Source organism: Cydia strobilella, chromosome 5 (assembly GCF_947568885.1).
Source record: "Cydia strobilella chromosome 5, ilCydStro3.1, whole genome shotgun sequence".
Classification (NCBI taxonomy): domain Eukaryota; kingdom Metazoa; phylum Arthropoda; class Insecta; order Lepidoptera; family Tortricidae; genus Cydia; species Cydia strobilella.
In genome coordinates, this window is record NC_086045.1 from 14,564,126 (window position 1) to 14,582,247 (window position 18,122).

The 18,122-nt window shown below is 36.7% G+C and overlaps 1 protein-coding gene across 2 annotated transcripts in view; it reads left to right on the forward strand.

Annotated features, from left to right (window-relative positions):
- Positions 1-18,122, forward strand: part of LOC134741447 (roundabout homolog 2-like) — a 70,961-nt gene that overhangs the window by 14,587 nt on the left and 38,252 nt on the right. The window contains exon 1 of one of the 2 annotated variants that reach the window (XM_063674225.1): positions 8,501-8,820. The exons of the other annotated variant lie outside the window; for it this stretch is intronic. The gene's annotated coding sequence lies outside the window, so the exon portion shown is untranslated. Of the gene's footprint in view, positions 1-8,500; positions 8,821-18,122 lie in introns of those variants that run through there. 2 annotated transcript variants of the gene reach the window in all.

Consider the following 18,122-nt stretch of genomic DNA (forward strand, 5'->3'; position numbering starts at 1 on the left):
GTCGAAATTACTTTTTTATGTAAGCGGCTTATGCCGCTACTGGTGTTTATGCCTTTCTTAGAAGTTTCTAAGTATTTGTAATGGATTCAAACTTTTAACCCCTTTTTAACCCTTTTAGGGGATGAATTTTGAAAAACGCTGAAATTACTTGTATTCTAATAATATGCCTTTATACAAAGTTTCAATTCCCGCGCAAAAAAAAATGTTTGATCCCCATACAAACTTTCATCCCATTTTTAACCCCTTTAGAGAAAGAATTTTCAAAAACGCTTCATTAGTTTTCTTGTATTTAAAAAAAAATATTTTTACGATGTTTCAAATTCAATAAAACTTGAACCCCATACAAACTTTCATCCCATTTTTAACCCCCTTAGGGGTTACATTTCTCAAAATCGCTTCTTATCTCTTGTACACTTTTTACATGCAACTTGGTGTGCAAATTTGAACTTTCTATCTTTTGTAGTTTTGGCTCTGCGTTGATGAATCAGTCAGTCAGTCAGGACACGTGCATTATATATATATAGAAGACTACTTACTGTTTTTACTTTTTACCCGACAGTGCGACGCAAAGGAGTGTATAGTGTTTAACAGTATATGTATGTATGTGTGTTTGTTCTTATGTGGCAATCTAAGCACCAGACGCGTGGGCCGATTTTGATGATTTTTACGTTAATCGATCTATCTGAATTGTCAAAGTCTCACATGACAATAAAAACGACAATAAAAGCGACAATTTCGCATGCAAAATTCAAATTCATAATATATTTATTTCAAGAAATACAGAAATTGATATGTTGCTAATATTATTTTAACAGAATATAACGACAGACTGTAACGATTTGACACGAGCGGAATCGATTCGGTCGATAAGTAGAGTCAAACTCTATTGCAATTTAGTTCCGTTTTACATAAAAAAACTCAACGATATTAAAATTTATCTTTTTATTTTTATAACAATATTATATAATTTTTGGCATATTAAGATTCAAGATTATTTTTGTTATGTTGTTATGTCATGGAATGAAAAGCCATTAGCGCAAGGCGGAACGTTGTGCGGGGGAAAGCAGTGCTAATTATACCTATGTAGGTACTACTCATTGTTAGAGAAAAATTATCATAAATAAATATATTCACTAAATATTACATACAGTAATAATATAACTATAGCTCTATCTTGATCATCAGGAATTTTTTGAATAAAAAAATATTTTTGTACTGCTTTCAATTCATCCTCTGCATGATTTTGTTTTCTTGAAGTTTCTATGAGATCGTTCAATCGAATCAAGCTGTTTTTTTTTAAATACATAAATTGGTTTAATGTTTGCACAATGCCCTTAGGTGCGCGAGTGCCCACAAGACTGTTTTATTTATTTATGAACATGATTATAATAGGTACCTATATGTATGCTATTATTATTATGTATGCAAGCAATTAAGTTACGATATCAATATCAATCATATTCGGTATCGGCGTCATATTCGTTCAATTCTGTGCCTGCTTACAAGTTCTAAAGTGATGTCTTATAAATAATTATGTAAGTATCTATTTGTCATTTCACCCACATATTTTTAAAGTTTGAGAAGGATACACTGATTGGTAAGTATTTAATTAGATTAGTCAATGGTTAAATATACACTGTGCTGCAGTCAAAGTTTAAGCTTCTATCTTGAATGTGCAGTGTTCGATTTGCAATAATATGCATATATGTCGATCCTTCAATATGTGTAGGTACTAAAAATGCTATAAAAATAAAGTTTTTTTTAAACGCTACGTTAGAGGAATAAGTAACATCTGCCTTTGATTCGTAGAAATGGTATTTTTTTATAGATGCATTCATTTATAGGATTTGCAGATAAAGGTAACGAGTGATCTTTCAAATTGCTGGCGAGACGGTCAACCATCCCAATCCGTTATTATCTGAAAGCTAAATTTAGCCTAGATCGATACGCGAGTACTGATGGCTATTCAGAAAACATATTGCAGATTATAAAATTATATAAAGTCCCCTGTGTCAATAGTGTCGTTACACGATTTTGCGTGATTAGAAAATAAATATACTTAAGATATAGAATATGTTTTTCATATGTATAATTGTAATTTATTTTCCGTCTTAGATACGTAGTACATACAATATTAATTCGACGCGTTAGTTGACAATTTTATGGCAGTCACTGTTGATCAGGATAATCAAACAACATGATAAGCTTAGCGTATAACCATAGCGTAACACTAGTTTATATTGTCGAGCTTTTAAAAGCTGACTTTATTAGTATGCATAGGTACTACGCCTAATCTCCGAGATAATAGCTACTTTTTGATATTTCGTCAGTAAATATTTTTCTTAATTGATAAAGCGTCGTAAAAACGGCGGCATGTCATCATATCATCACAACACACAAATATAGCAGTAATAACAAAGACTAACTGATTCTCAAATGTATCTAACAAACATAACAGCTTGTAACATGGTGACTACAGACTACTACGTTTAACTTCATGCAGCAAATTGAATAGACACTCGCGTGTTTTTTTTAAACTACCTACCTACTCCATCGCGCTCGCGTTGCGTGTTCTAACTGTAGGATATTTGTTTTACGTATAGGTACCTCACTGAGCTATATTTAATACCTACGCAGTATAAGTTTAAAAAGTTTAAAAAGTAGGTAATTATTTTAATATCGACTACTCATAAATTGTTGGTTTAATATTAACGTGTTTGCAACATCTAATTCGATCTAAATGGTCTGTGGTGGTGACCGACCTTTTGTCCACTATTATTGAATAGGTATATCGGTTATCTATGCATTTTGTGCGACAGAGTTAAATGTGGACGGATTACCTTAAAATAAATTAAATAATCATTTATTTCGGAATAAAAATTTCCATAATGTATTACAGTGGAAACTGGATAAGTGGAATCGCAAGGGACCGACTGTTTAGTTCCGCTTATCCAGGTTTTCCATTAATCCAGTTTTCCACTTAACCAGGTTCAAGTAAAACGTTTTCTCACTCACAGAGGCTCTCGCTAACAGAGGTTGTGGATGCTAGTAATGTCGCTTATCACACGTATAGGTATGGTCAAATAAAAGATCAAGACTGAAATAGCGTCTAGCGTAGACTCTTGCCAACTTTTTATCATGCAGAAGAAGTGTATCCGCATATTAGCAAATATTCACATTCCCAATAGCTGCCACCCCCATTTTATTAAACTTAATTTGTTAACGCTGCCTTTAATATTTATAATGGAAGCGGCCCTCTTTGTTCGAAAACACCCAGATCTGTTCCCGATAAAACCGGAAACATCAAAAACTAGAAGCCAATATACTTAAAACAAATTACTCCTACCAAAATCTAACTTGGCTATCTTCAACAATGGGCCACAATATAATTGTATTTCAATTTTCAATAAAATTCCGGACGCTATCAAACTTGAACCAAGTGACAAATTATTTAAAACGAAATTAAAAGACATGTTAATTCACAAATGCGCAATTGAGCAATTTTTAAATGATGAAAAGTTGACGAAGTAAAATAGCGCAAATACTTATAATAAGTCCGCCTTTTGTACTGTAAGGTTTTCTTTTGTGCAATAAAGATTAAATAAATAAATAAGAATTTAAAATACTTTAATTTATTTATTGTGTTACATTGAATTTTAAATTATTTTTTAATGTTTAATTTAATTTTTTTATTTTACTTTTACTTTTACAATTGCCAAAATCTGAATGTATGGAATGTTATTTAATTTTTTATCCTTTATCACTTTTACAATGTTATTCTCTTTATTTATCTTTCATCTTAGGCTAGGTTTTTATAATATGGATATAAAAGTAAAATACAAAAACACTTACAAAACATTACAAACAATATATAAACACATTATAAAAAACCTAACCTAGGGTACCGCCGGCAGCGGGGCAAGGCCCAAGCTGCCGGTGGTCAGGGCCGCAGAGAGAGGAACCGGCGGACTATCCGCGCCGTGTCCAAGATAACCGCCTTCTGCATCTGACCCTTGATCCAACCACCCAGCGAGAGTCTCTCTAGGTGTTGGTCGAGACTCTTCGCAATGAGACCGTTCGCTGACACGACTATAGGAACAATGATCGTCGAGTCAACATTCCACATGGCGGTTATCTCGTGAGCCAAGTTTAGGTACTTGCTGGACTTGTCCTTCTCGGCCTTCACGAGATTCTCATCATGGGGGATGGTGACATCGACGAGCACAGCTCGGCGCTGCGTTCGATCTATCAGCACGATGTCAGGCTTATTGGCTACAATAGTCCTGTCAGTGATGATAGACCGATCCCAATAGAGCGTGGCACGACCATTCTCGAGAACTGGCACAGGTAAATACTTGTAGTACGGTACTTCGCGGTCCACAAGGCCATATAGAAGAGCAAGCTGCTGGTGAATAATCCTGGCTACGAGATTATGTCTGTGCAAGTACTCGCCGTTAGCAAGATGAGAACAACCGGAAATGATATGCCTGAGTGACTCTCCGGGACGGCGGCATGCCCGACAAATGTCGACCGTACCATCCCTCAGGATATATTTCCGATAGTTGTTCGTCATCATAACTTCGTCCGCAATTGCACAGGCAAAACCCTCGGTTTCTCCGAAGAGGTCCCCGAATCGTAACCAGTTCACCGACGCGAGCAGGTCTACATCGGGTCCCGTGAGGGCCTTGTAGAACCGCCCGTGTAGCTGCTTATCCTTCCATACCGCCTTGCGGTCCGCAGTACTTTGTACCACAGGTTTGTGCCAGTTCTCGTTTGCCAAGGAGAGCGGCGTGAGTTTTTTGTCTACTGCCACCACGTCACAATGTATCCCACACTCGTTGTTAATGGGTCTGTAGTTCTTCGCTTCCGTGATACTACCGGACTTGTAGAGCAGGAAGGTGACACCAGTTGTTAAGAAAGGTGGGAGAGAACCAAGCTCGAGGGCTTGTTGAAATTGTGCTGCCAAGCAGGCGTGCGAGCATCGGAACCATTTTAGCCAGAAGTTGTGCAATCCATCCGGCCCAGGACTTTTCCAGTTCTGGGCCGTGCGGATGGCACAACTTATGTCATCGGGGTTGATGGTGACTGCCCCCATAGGTTCGATGGACTCGCACTCATGTTCAACAACACTCATCCAACTCCCCTCGGTGTGTCCGACAGGCACCGACCAGATGCTACGCCAGAAGTCAGTCATGACAGTAGCATCCGGCGTCTGCGTGTCGGACGCGCGAAGGTTGGTTTCCTCCCACCTTCGGTACACCTTCCTTTGGTCACTCTGGAAAAGACGATTCTGTTGGAATCGATCCACACGCTCTCTGTAGCGGCGAATATGGTTTGCTCATGCATAGACTTTCTGCTTTAGAAAGTCGACGCGCTCTGTGACATTGGCCATGTAGTCGCGGGGCCTGATATCCGTCCCCGCGAACGCCTGGTTCACAAAACGCATTACTCGGGGGCGATTATTGCCCCCCCTAAAGCAGATCAGCTTTGCAATGAGAGTCCTAAACGAGCTGATACGTCGCTCGATCCGCGCTTGCCATGCAGGGACACCTCCGGCGGTCCTAGGTGCACGTTCAGCGTCCGGAAACTTGACTCGAGCAACACGGCACGCCGCGATGGCACCGCAGTACATGATCGAGTGCGTATCTTCTAAATCTTTACTAGTCCGTAAATGTGGTTCTAGTAAAGCGTTTAGGGCTCCCACTAGCGCTAGATTGCGTCTATTCATAGGCAGACGTGGTAATCGTGGCCTAGAGTTGGTTGTGGCACGATACTGCGTAATCGCCTCTTCCAAAGTCCTCCTCAATTGCTCATTAGCAGAAGTACTCACACTCGCACAGTCCCCATCGTCGGTATTGAAATCAACCCGCGGCACCCCCGGTGCCAGGTCGGGTGCGGGCACCGGATCCGGCGACGTGGCGGGCAGATTTCGCACCGAAGTAGAGTCCGCGCGAGCAGAGAGAGCCTCCTGGCGAAGCTGATCAAGTGTCGCGTCATCCAACCGCTTTAACCGTTGAATGACGCGCACCTGATCCGATAGTCGCTGCTCCGATACGGTGATGGTAGGTTCAAGAGCCTGAAACAGAGGCAGTATCCTTGAACGATACGCGAACAGTCGGGTTCCCCCCACTGTAGCCCCATAGTAGGCGCGCATGACGTTCTCATTCATCGATTGAGTCCATCGCATGCGACGCACTACACCACCGGCAGCGGGAGCCGTGGGCGGGGGCAGGATGTCCCGCAGGCCCCAAGCGTGCCGGCAGCGGTGGCCGCCCTCGTCGCGCAGGTGGTCGTGGCGGCGGCGGCGGCGGCGGCCCGCTCTCGTCGCTGGATCCGTCTGTGTCAGGTGCCGTTGCAAACTCGTCGCCTGACGACGATGTGGACGAGGAACTGGACGAGGCGGGCGGGGGTGGTGGTCGTGCGCTTGATGTTACCGCTTTAGTTCGACTCCTTGTTATCATTTCTAATAATTTTGTAGTTTTGCCGGTGAAGTATGACAAATGTCAACACGGTTGTAATGCGACTGCGACCCATGGTCGCGGTGTCTATAATGAAAAATATCAATTGTCCGCATGGTGTAGTAATAACTCGGTTCACACATGAGTATTTATCACTATTTTAGGGCAAAAACCACATTTAAAATATATTTTATCAAAAGAAATGTAAAAGGACGTCTGTCAGTGTCAGCGGATGTTATTATTATTATCTTATTTTTTTATTTTTTTTACACAAATTACGGTAGATATTAGATATGAGAGTAGAAATTAGATATTTTATTAAATATGTATGTAGATATGTATTAACAAAAAATAGGTATGTAATCCTGACTTTAAAAAAAGCAATACTGTAAATAATCTACAGTACTCGTATACAAAAATAATATCTGTCCTTTGTTATGAAGTAACTTATATTTAAACAAAATAACTCATAATATTTATTTATGCAAGAAAAACCAGTATGGTTAAATAAACCAATGTACCGATTGTACTTTAATGAAAAAAATCCGCACCACGGCTAAAAGAAGTAAAAGAACCAAATTGAACGATGTGTGATCTCATACAAAATACGTAGTTAAAACACGAACTATAATGATAACGAAACAAACTACTCCTTGTGACCGTTGTGACGGTTTAATAAAAATACAAATTGTATAACTGCTTCCAGTTACAGAGGTAAAAATAAGAAATTTTCGAAAAAAATGGATTCCGCTTATAGAGGTCCCAAAATTCCACTTATAGAGGTAACTTGTTGCCAAGGGACTGGAACCGAGAACTTGGGTCCACTTAAAGAGGTTTTCCACTAACCCAGGTTCCACTTATCCAGTTTCCACTGTAGTAGCTAATTACTAAAATGTTTAACCTATGTAGTAGTAATAGTAGTAGTAAACTCTTTATTGTACAAATATACACATTAAAAATTACATGGTACAAATAATAAGATGTACAAAGGCGAACTTATCCCTTTGAGGGATCTCTTCCAGTTAACCTTTGAGTAGATGAGAGGAGAAAGTGAAAAGAGGGTGACAAATGTAGCAAAATGTACAACAAGGTACCAGAAAGATAAAGGATATAAATACATACAAAATTAATAGGATAAACATATAATATATTACACAAAAAGGAATGGAGAAAATACACTAAAAATTGGAAAGAAGTAGAAAAATATTAAGCAACATACAATACAAATATAGGCACATTAGTCAATCAGATAACCACAGCTTCTTTAACCTATGTTAGTGATACTACTAATTATGTTATATGTAACTTATTCTATCACAAGCATGTAGGCTATTCCAATATTGCCAGAAAGCGCCATCTACCCTGTCCGCGACTGTGGCAAGGAGACTGTTGGCGCTGCCGCGCACGAGCCGCACCAGCGACGCCACCCGCTTGCGCATGATGGCGCGGAAGCCGTCAGTGCGCGCCTCCGCGAACATACCGCTAGCGCTGCAATAGCGCGGCAGCCCCAACAGCACAGCATCCTAAAAGAGTTATTATATTGCACGTCGAATTCCCTAATCACCTAATAAAGGCGATTACTTAAATACTTACTTATAACAACGGACCACATTCAGGGTAGTGGGAGGATAGAGAAGTGGTACCTAGTATTATGTTAATCTTAGTAATCTAGAATGATACATTTAATTTTAGGTACTGTGACTAAGCTAATTCTGCGGTTTCACTCACATATTTTTAGTCACTCGCGCGACATGTTTCGGAGAGCCTAGGTCTCCATTTTGAAGCACTAACAGTTTAAATTCGATTACTATGATTGTTAGAAGTATCCTAAGTTTCATTAGTCGCATAAAGCCGTACTCTAAAGTCGCAACGTGATTTTTGTTATTGATAATTATGTTTCAGGATTTGGGCTAAATAGAGCTTGTAATAGTATCAATCGAATGGAGTCGGATGATAGATACGTGCTCTTAGTACGAAACGAACAGTGTCATGCTCGTAGACACTTAGGTCCCGTTTAATCAAACACTAAGTAGTTGCCATTGTTTAGTATAGTTTATTTCTGGGTACCTATTGGGTAATAGTGTACGGGGTTGATTCGCCCTCGCGTCCCTCCACTCTCCGCTCGCACCCCCTCTGCCCGTACCTTCTCGTCTAGACCGGGATTCAGACCATTCGTTGCGTTAGTTGCCTCCCAGCGTTCGCACGGGAAGGGTATCACGCTGTTTCTTGCTTCACTCGCTAGGCGCGAATTTTGAATGTTTCGTGCGTGACTTTCAATTTTAGAAATTGGATTATTGTGAGATCATTTGTGTAAAAGTGACTTTAACGGAACTTGGTGAATTATGATGGATCTTTGTGTATCGTGAGTATAATAATATTGTCAAATAATTTAGTTAAAATAAGAATTGAGTTTGGAATTGTTTTGATTTCTTAACGCTAGTCGTAGTAAGGTTTCTGGGCAAAGTACAAATTGGGCTAACAATTCTTAATTTTAGAGTATGTTATATTTAAACAGTAAAAAAACAGTGCTTGAATTAATCATAGGTTTCTAATTAATAATAATTAATAAAGAAAACTAAGTAGGTATAAACTTTTTTTACATTACAATGAAAGATTTGATTTGTGTCGAAATAGTAAGTACAAAACAAAACAAATTCAAAACAGATATACAATAAAGGTTGCATCAAGCTGTATTCTCGTTGTAAGCGATATCTTCCAGATAACCTTAGTGTAGCATGATATAAAGAACAGTGTTTGTTCCACTTTATTATTTAAGTAGTGTTATTAAATGCAACTATTGCTTAATGTATGGTCCTACATATTATGTAGTTTATTTTAATATACTCGAACAATCAATCTAGATACTTAACCGAATATATACGTGCAACTAGTACTTACTCTAGGTACCTATATAAGTGTATTAGTTACTAGTTCTAAACTACCACTAACCTACAATAATAATATATCTTGACCTACAAATTAAACAGTGCGTACCTACCCTACTTACCTGTATAGCATATGCACTCACAGACCATTCAAAGTCATCTACTAACACCCAAATTGCAAACACAAGCACAACACGAGAGCGCCTTAAGTGCACGCCATTGTTGCGAAAAGGACGTCAAAATGTACTTAAGGGAGCAAAAGTCGTTTTTGAAGACATTTTGCAAGCTCTCAAGAGTTTGCGGGTAAAAAGCGGTTTCCGGCCAGCCGGTCTCCAGTCTCCACTTATCATCACGGGTGAACCACTGTTAGAAATGCTGCATTAATGAAAATCGCGTTCGGCGTTTCTCAGTGTAAGTGGAGTTTTAATGGGATGCCTACTTTTGTAAAATTTAGTATAAGTTTCGTAGAAAGTGTGCTTTGGGAGCTGCATTTAGTTATAAACTTATTAGATCTGTATGTCAATGTCAGTACTGTTCCCCAGGCTCTTGACATGAGAGTACGAAGTATCTTCGTTTACTCATTAGATTTTTAAAATATTATTAAGTATAGGTATTTCATAATTGACCAAAGTTGGGTTGTATAGAATGCTCTTGTAAGGAATTTATTAATGTGTGCCCTTTCCAATTTTATTTATCACCTACACCTGAAGCAAATTTATTTAGAAGATAATTTTATTGTAAAGTTATTTAACTATATTTAGTAAATGTCAAATCTACTAAAGATGATATAAATAATTAACAAATATTATAATATATAATAACTAATCTGTAGGTAATAAGTACATAATATACATAAATATGTCGGGAAAGTTGTAAAGTTTCACTGATTAAATTCGTTATAGTTCCCGAGGCGGCCGTTAGCGGTCCCCCAAGACTGCGGTCGCGGCCCGTCGATATTGCACTGGGTCACCTTATCTATTCATTTCCATTATTGATAATATTTCATACTCATTGTAGTCATTGTATGTATTGTATATGATTCAATACACGTTGGGCGCCATTTTTTGTGTGCCTAAATTATTATTACGTAAAAATAGAGGCTTTGGAACTATATCCCCGCAAAAAACCTGTATTAAAGAAATATAGTTTTTTTTTTACTTATACAAAAATATAAACACCTATAGTAAAAACCCAGGAGGAGTAAAAGCTATTTACTCTTTATTTATTCGAAGTTCTGTGATAAAATCTTAATGTAACAAATGTCCTCTGCATCATGAGACCGAAGATAGAGACAAATAGTTTTTGTAATCAGTGAAATTATGTTTAAACATAATACATATTATTAAATGACATATTTTAATTTATTTTAGGCGTCAACGGCTAAGTAAAGCTAACTTAACTTTTTACAATTTAAGTGCTTCAGCGAGCTGTAATCCCCAATAAAACACCAGGTTAACTGCGTGTTAACTTGCGCGAGGAAAGTGATATTTAAAACATTACCATCACAAATCTCCGGTTAATTGCTCGTGCATACGCCGGAAACATCGGTACAAATAGACACATTTATTTCTTACCATGTCACCCGATACATTCTAGTCGGTGTTGCATTTACGGCGGGAAAGTTAAAATATGTACAAGTAATGCATTTTAAGTTGACGGGAGTAAATCATTGGGTGTTTTAATATGTAACATATGACTGGGTGTGATGCTTGGCCCATTAGTTTTAGTCTTCAGCGGCCGAGAAAAGATTTGATTGTTTTGGCGAAAGGTTGACTATTTAGGTATCCGCTAATTCTTAGAGCCCTCCATAACGTAGCAGTCTCTATTTGTATGTAGCTATAAAAGATTGTAAGTACTATATTGATAGTATGATGTAATTATAATACTAGTATATCAAATTTAGATAGAAATAAAACTGTCAACTTTGTTTTGTAAATAACGGTTATTTCACTAAATAAGCATCGACTTAACCGACTTTGCTTAAGGAAATCCTTGAAAATCTGAATAGCATGAATTTATATATCTTTTTTTCGTTGGATCAATCAACATTATGATAATTAAAAAATCTATGCAAGCCTTTTGTGGCTGCAGTGAGATTTCAACGAGTACTATTATTTGTGACAATGAAGTTTCCGACTAGATAAATAAATTAATAATACAAAATACTTATTGTTCGAATATCGAGTTTCAAACTCATGAATAAAATATGAGTCAGTTTCGTTCCGTTTGACAAAGAGAAACAACGGGCCTAATGCCTCAGATCCTGGATAAAAAGGTTGATTGCCCACCAAAAGTAGATGCTGCAGCGTTGCTATAAATCGCAGCGCTCATTATTTAACCATACTCCGAATTTCATTTGAAAATGTGAATATAATTTCAAAATATTTTTCTAGAAACTCATTTATATTTTAAGTGAACAACGTTAATTTTTTTTAATATAATATAAACTATAATGGAAACAAATTTTAAATATCTATAGAATATCTGAGGACTGCAAGCATTACCTACTATTTACAAGTAAGAAATGATTTATTAAACTTGTTTTATTTTTATTTAATTAGGTTCCGGTTTTTTATAATAATTTTGCTTCTCAAATAAAAGCTTCATGTGCTTACATGAAGTACTTACCGTGAAATTTGCCTGTCATTATAGTTTACTCATAAAATTTTAAGAACATAATATTATTTTATTGAAAAATGGGTTTGACCTGGTACAGCAATATCAATACGGGTAATATATCTTCGGTTGTGGGTGCAAGGGTTAGCGTCGGTGTTAGGGAGGTCATCGCTTACAAACGGAAGCGGCTCATCTCGCGGTTAGTGTACCATTCGTATACTAGCAGTAGTATTAGTGTTAGGTAGGAGGCGTAGTTGGCCGACGTTCTAGTAACTAGTTTATGTACATAGATTAACGGATGAACGGCTTTAAATAAGTATTCTTCAGGCATGAAGGGTTATGTGATATATGCCATTTTTTGGAATGTCGTATGGTATGTGGACAGACGTAAGTCAAAAATAAATATAATCCATATTAAGGTAACAGCAGCTGACTATTGAAAACAACTTTTTTGTACGAAATTCAGTAATCAGACTTCTCTCTGACTTCTGGGTTTGAGGCTGTAACTTGAAAAAGGTGGATTGAATTTATGGCTTTTTTTAAATTAAATAAGAGTAGTCAGCTGCTATTCGGCAGGTAATTTTTAATGTGGTTGGCCACTGGAAAGTCAGATCGCGGAACTCAAGAGTCCACTCCAGAATTTCGCGAACTGAATTGACGTGAGATTGACAAATAAAATGATACCAGGAATAGCAAAGAAAGAATAGTCACGAGTATATGTCGATAAAATGATATCGATAAGTAAGATATTGCACTTACTACCCATGTGATAATTATAAAGGGGACACAAACGATTTCTATTTATATGAATGTGACGAGAAAAGTGGTTGATTCGACTGTAAGATTGTGACGTTACCAATCAATCAGTGCAGATGCGAAATTGACAAATTTCAATGTTAGTATGCAGGTTTGGAGCAAGTTGTTTATTTCAAGAGCTCCATTGTCATCATGAATCCAAAATTGGTGATTTAAATTTGAACATGTGGCCGGTAGATGAGATTGATCCATAATTATTTAAATTCTGACCTAATTGTCAACTTGAATGTCCAGTTTGGGGACTGGTCTTTGCAATCGAAGCAATAGGGATAACCGAGACGATTAATTTTTGCATCCACACCGCACAATATAAATGATAAATTAATCAGATTGTACGAAATATTTTCCCATCTGGGCTGGCCTTATTTGTATTTTGAGCCAAAAATCACTGTTTCTATGTTTTCACCTAACTTGTTAGCTGTAAGTTTTCCTAACAGTTAAAACAAAACCAATAAAATAAAATATTTGTTTAATTACAATATGTTTATCCAATATCAATAATATGTTTATATAAGCGGTGGTGGCCGAGTGGATCTGTCGTACGACATTCAATCCGGAGGTCGCGGGTTCAAATCCTGACTCGTACCAATGAGTTTTTTAGAACTTATGTGCGGAATATCATTTGATATTTACCACTAGCTTTTCGGTGAAGGAAAACATCGTGAGGAAACCTGCATACATCCCCGAAGAAATTCAAAGGTGTATGTGAAGTCCCCAACCCGCATTAGGCCAGCGTGGAGACTATTAGCCCAATCCCTCGCGCATGAGAGGAGGCCCAGCAGTGGGACGTATATAGGCAGAATTATTATTATTATTATCCAATATCCTTGTCTCTAAAGTAAAATAGTATTACGTTTTATTATTTAAAAAATATAACTACAATATCAAATTATTGAAAATTAAAATTATTAATCATTCCAATCGGTCAATTTGTTAGCAAATCAGACGATCTAGAGGTTTTTCTTTAGAAATTTCGTTGAACGGCTGATTATTTACTGGTGCCTTTACCCTATGTGTTAAAAAAATTACCATTATGTCTTTGTCGAGCGATGAAGACCCATGTCTATACTATTTACCTAACTCTGACATAATATATCTCCTGTACTTAATTAGTAATCGCTCTTTTTTATCGTAAACTAAAAGAAAGTTACACTGAACATGCACGTTTATCAAATCTGTACACGCTTACCATACAATGTGTGCCATACAGTTATGCGCATATTTAAATACGAGGTAGACGCGTCCCTTTCGGGTAAACTTTACTTCTCCGTTGTTTGCAAAATTAATGATGAGCTAAAAAGAAACACTTACTACGCGTTTCTTTTGCATAAATATTTATGTCGAATATTTGAATATTGTAAGTCATTTCTGCCACCCACGATTTAGTCAAAACAATGGCTTTAAAGGAAAATAAAAACACAAGTAAAATAACATTATCGTAGGTACTATGTTTTTTAATGATTAACATTTACAATTTCTATTAAACAAAGTTCCTACTTCTACTTACAAACCCCATTATTTTATGTATAACGTTGTCAAAATATATTGAAATATGTTGATAATAAAATAATATTGACAATATTCTGTTAGTTAGTACCTACTTGCATTAAATTACAACACAGCATACTAAATTTTACACAGTATTTATGAATGTCACCTAACTTAATAAAACCTTAACCTCCCAATAAAACTTTTATTGTAACGTTAAAACATTTAAAAGGTGTAAAATCGTTTTACAACCTCAATAGTCACCGTATCCGCCATATGAACTGGCCATCCGTAAACCGATACCGTAATTCACAAAATGGATCCGTTCCCAAGCACACTCCATTCGAGGAGGTCACGTAATTATTCCTCTGATACCACTCCCTTTAAAAGCCTATTCCTGTTACAGATAAAGGCAGATATCTCGTGACCTCGACAATATCTTTCCTCGAAGGATAAGAGAAACAATGAATTTTAATTCGGCGCACAGCCGACGGCAAGGGCCATAAATAAGCCCCTTATCGAATAGGTAATTGGGTGATATGGGCTATTACTTCCAAACACATGGATGGCGGCAACGAATTTAGTTGAATAAGAGTGTCTAAATATTAAGTTTTATAACGAAGATCACTAGAATAATATTTGCTGGTGTCTAACTGTTTACCAACACGTAAAAGTTTCGAGAATGCTTTCATAGCTACGTACCTACTATTGATAAGAATCATATTTTTTGTTTGCTTTGATCAAATGTATCTGACCCTAAAAAACTGGATTATTTTAAGTAGCTTATCAGTTAAACATACACATATATATCAAAAGGCTACTTCAGAAGTTTTTGTATGAATAAGATAAGAGCGACTAAAAGCTGATATAAACTTTTATAACCAGAGGAGAACGCCCACCTTGATCCACAAAAAAATTAAATGAAATACAGTACTGGCCTTTATAATAAATATCATATATGTTTAGTTATTTAGTTCTGAAATTATTTCGTTTCTGAAGTTTAAGCACGTAAGCAGACAAAAATGCTGTGGCATTTTACTATAAAAGCAGGAATTACTACTCGTATAATGTTTTTCACTTAGCTTGGGTAGGTACAGTCACAGCTGTCATCTCCATACAATTTATAATATTAAAACGCTAAATTGTGCGGACGTGAATTAATGCGAATCATCTTTAAGTTTCAAGTATTTAAAGAATACTCAGGCTCAAGTGTTACATTTACGCACAAGAGAGGAAATTGCATCCTTTTACCACCTAAAAAGTCCCCGTTACCGCCTGAGAGTGACAGTCGACCTACAATGTGCCGCCAAGTCTATCAAAATCGAATAAAGTACAATTTTCCCCCATTACCGCCCTTCATATCTTCCGTCATTTTACGTATCGCTTCCGAGCCAGAAGAGGGTAAGACGTAAAGATGAAAATAATAAATCCGTATCGAATCTTATGCACGGCCGATGCGAATGAAAAACATTCTTTACTCGAAATATGATATTCGGGGGGCCATGAAATCTGCCGTCAGATCAACTCCATCCATCACCAATTAAATGTTGGGTAGTTGGCGATACATTATCAGGCGGATTGCGAATGTTTTCTGATTGATGGTGCTGGTGCCATGAAACTATGGCTTTGCTCTATTGACTTGGTCTAGACTACTGTCAAGGAATGACTGATCGCTCCATGATAACTACTGGCATTTAAATAACAGATAATGCAGTACTAATTGAATTAATATTACGCCTTCAAAAGTTTTATAGATAATTAAGTAGGTGTATATCTGGTGTATATACAGGTAGAAAACATTATAGGGGCCCTGGAGGGAAAGTGCCTTAAAACTTTAAGTTAGCTCATTTTACTTAAAGGAAATATTATTTTATTTTTACAAAGAAACAAAATTGCATTCCAACTTTTTTTATTTATTTCGCTTATGTAAAAATATTCTTGAGTACTAAATATTCGATTATATGGATATTTTGTACGATAGACGAGTGTAAGACCTAATGTTTCTTGGATAAAATGTTATCGTTAATATAAACTGTATCGACTAGTAGAATCAAATAACGTGTTAATTTTTTTTTAATTTTTAGTCGGTTCGATTCCCGGGCGAGACAAGCGACTTAAAAAAAATCTTTGAATGCAGTTTTGTTTCTTTAAAAAAATAAAAGAATGTTTCCTTTAAGTAAAATGAGCTAACTTAAGCTTTTAAGGCACTTTCCCTCCAGGGCCCATAATTTTTTCCCACACTGTATAGGCACGTGCTTACAGTTTGAATGAAGAATTTAATTATACGTATATATTGGTACATATTATTAAGGTTTGGATTCGGTTATTAGGACTCCAGTCAAGTCCGAAGTCGTTATGACGAAATTCAAATCTTTTACTAGTAATTTACCTGTTTAGAGAAGGATCGGATTACTTGCAATAAATATTAAGATGTAGAAATGTTTACACATAGTAGGTATAAAGTTATGAGTTAAGAATATCATAAAATGTGCATGACCACAATAAAAAAATAGCAAATACGCCATGAGGCCATAACACTGCAACAACTATTGTATGGAGAATGTCAATGACGCGTGCAGATCCACCTTGACGATGATAATTTTAGAATTTCAGATAAAATTTGGATTTCAAGCAGATCTAAATACCAACTACTAATTCATGTTCTTTCGTAATCTCCAAAATAAACTGAATTCATCAAACAAACAATGCAGCTGTAATTAATATTAGAGCATTCTCTTTAATCACGGCTCGACTCTACGCTTAATTATTTCATACCTTTTTGAAATTAATAAACAAAAAGACGGCAGGTTGCCATTGAGGCAGCGTCCCATTGTTGATGGGATAACAGGGAAAAATACGCGCAGTTCCGGCTCGCTCCTTTGTCCCTCTTCCTCGTCGTTCCAATTTACGCATTTCTTTAATCGCGTTAGCAATGCATTTATCATTCTAGCTATTATGCGTGTAAAGACTCCTCTACATTCCCTCGCGTTTTTAATAGCGACATAATACAAAAAAATGGTAATAATACCTATATCAAACTAATAGTTTAGTTATACTGTTAGTTTAGTTTTTATACTACATATTGTTATGATTTACCCAACCCACAAATAAAACCTTAGCAACATTATGTTGTAGGCAATACAATAATGTAATTATAACACCATATCTATTTTTTGTTTTGTTTACCAGAAGCTGCTGTTAAGCATAATAAGAATAAGGGCTTGATTATATTAATTGTTATTTTATTATTCACCGTGCTTTCTAGATTGGCGCTTTTTTTACTTCTTCCATTGCGCATCTTCGTGCGGTGCGCGCATACAAAATTGTCACGGTCCTAATTGGTTTATTGAGCTCCATCTCAAATAGGCCCCTCGATGTATTTTTGATTCGGTTCCAAACTGCAGATTTGTAGGCATTTAGCAAGATTGGGGTCGGGATACTCTGTTCCCATGGTATTGGGGAGTTATGCTATTTTAGTGTGTCGTTGAAGACTAGGAGTCGAGGCGGTTTAGCGTAACGGCCTGCCTGATATAAATATCCGATGAAAGATTTAACGATAGTTTATTTTGTGCATATTATTATTTGTAGAGAATATTATTAAAATACTACTTCAGAAACGATTTAAATACGCTAATTTTCTACAAGAGACAGAGAATTATCTTTATTATGTATTTCCACACTGACCTACAAATAAATATCGAATTAGTAACGTAAGATAAGACACGGCAACGATCATCGATAACTTACCTATATTGGCGTGATTTATACATGCACAAAACTCTTGGCAGGAGAGTCAGACATTTTTAGACATGCAACTAAATATCTATGTTATAGTGAAACATCAAAGCTCCGCACTCCT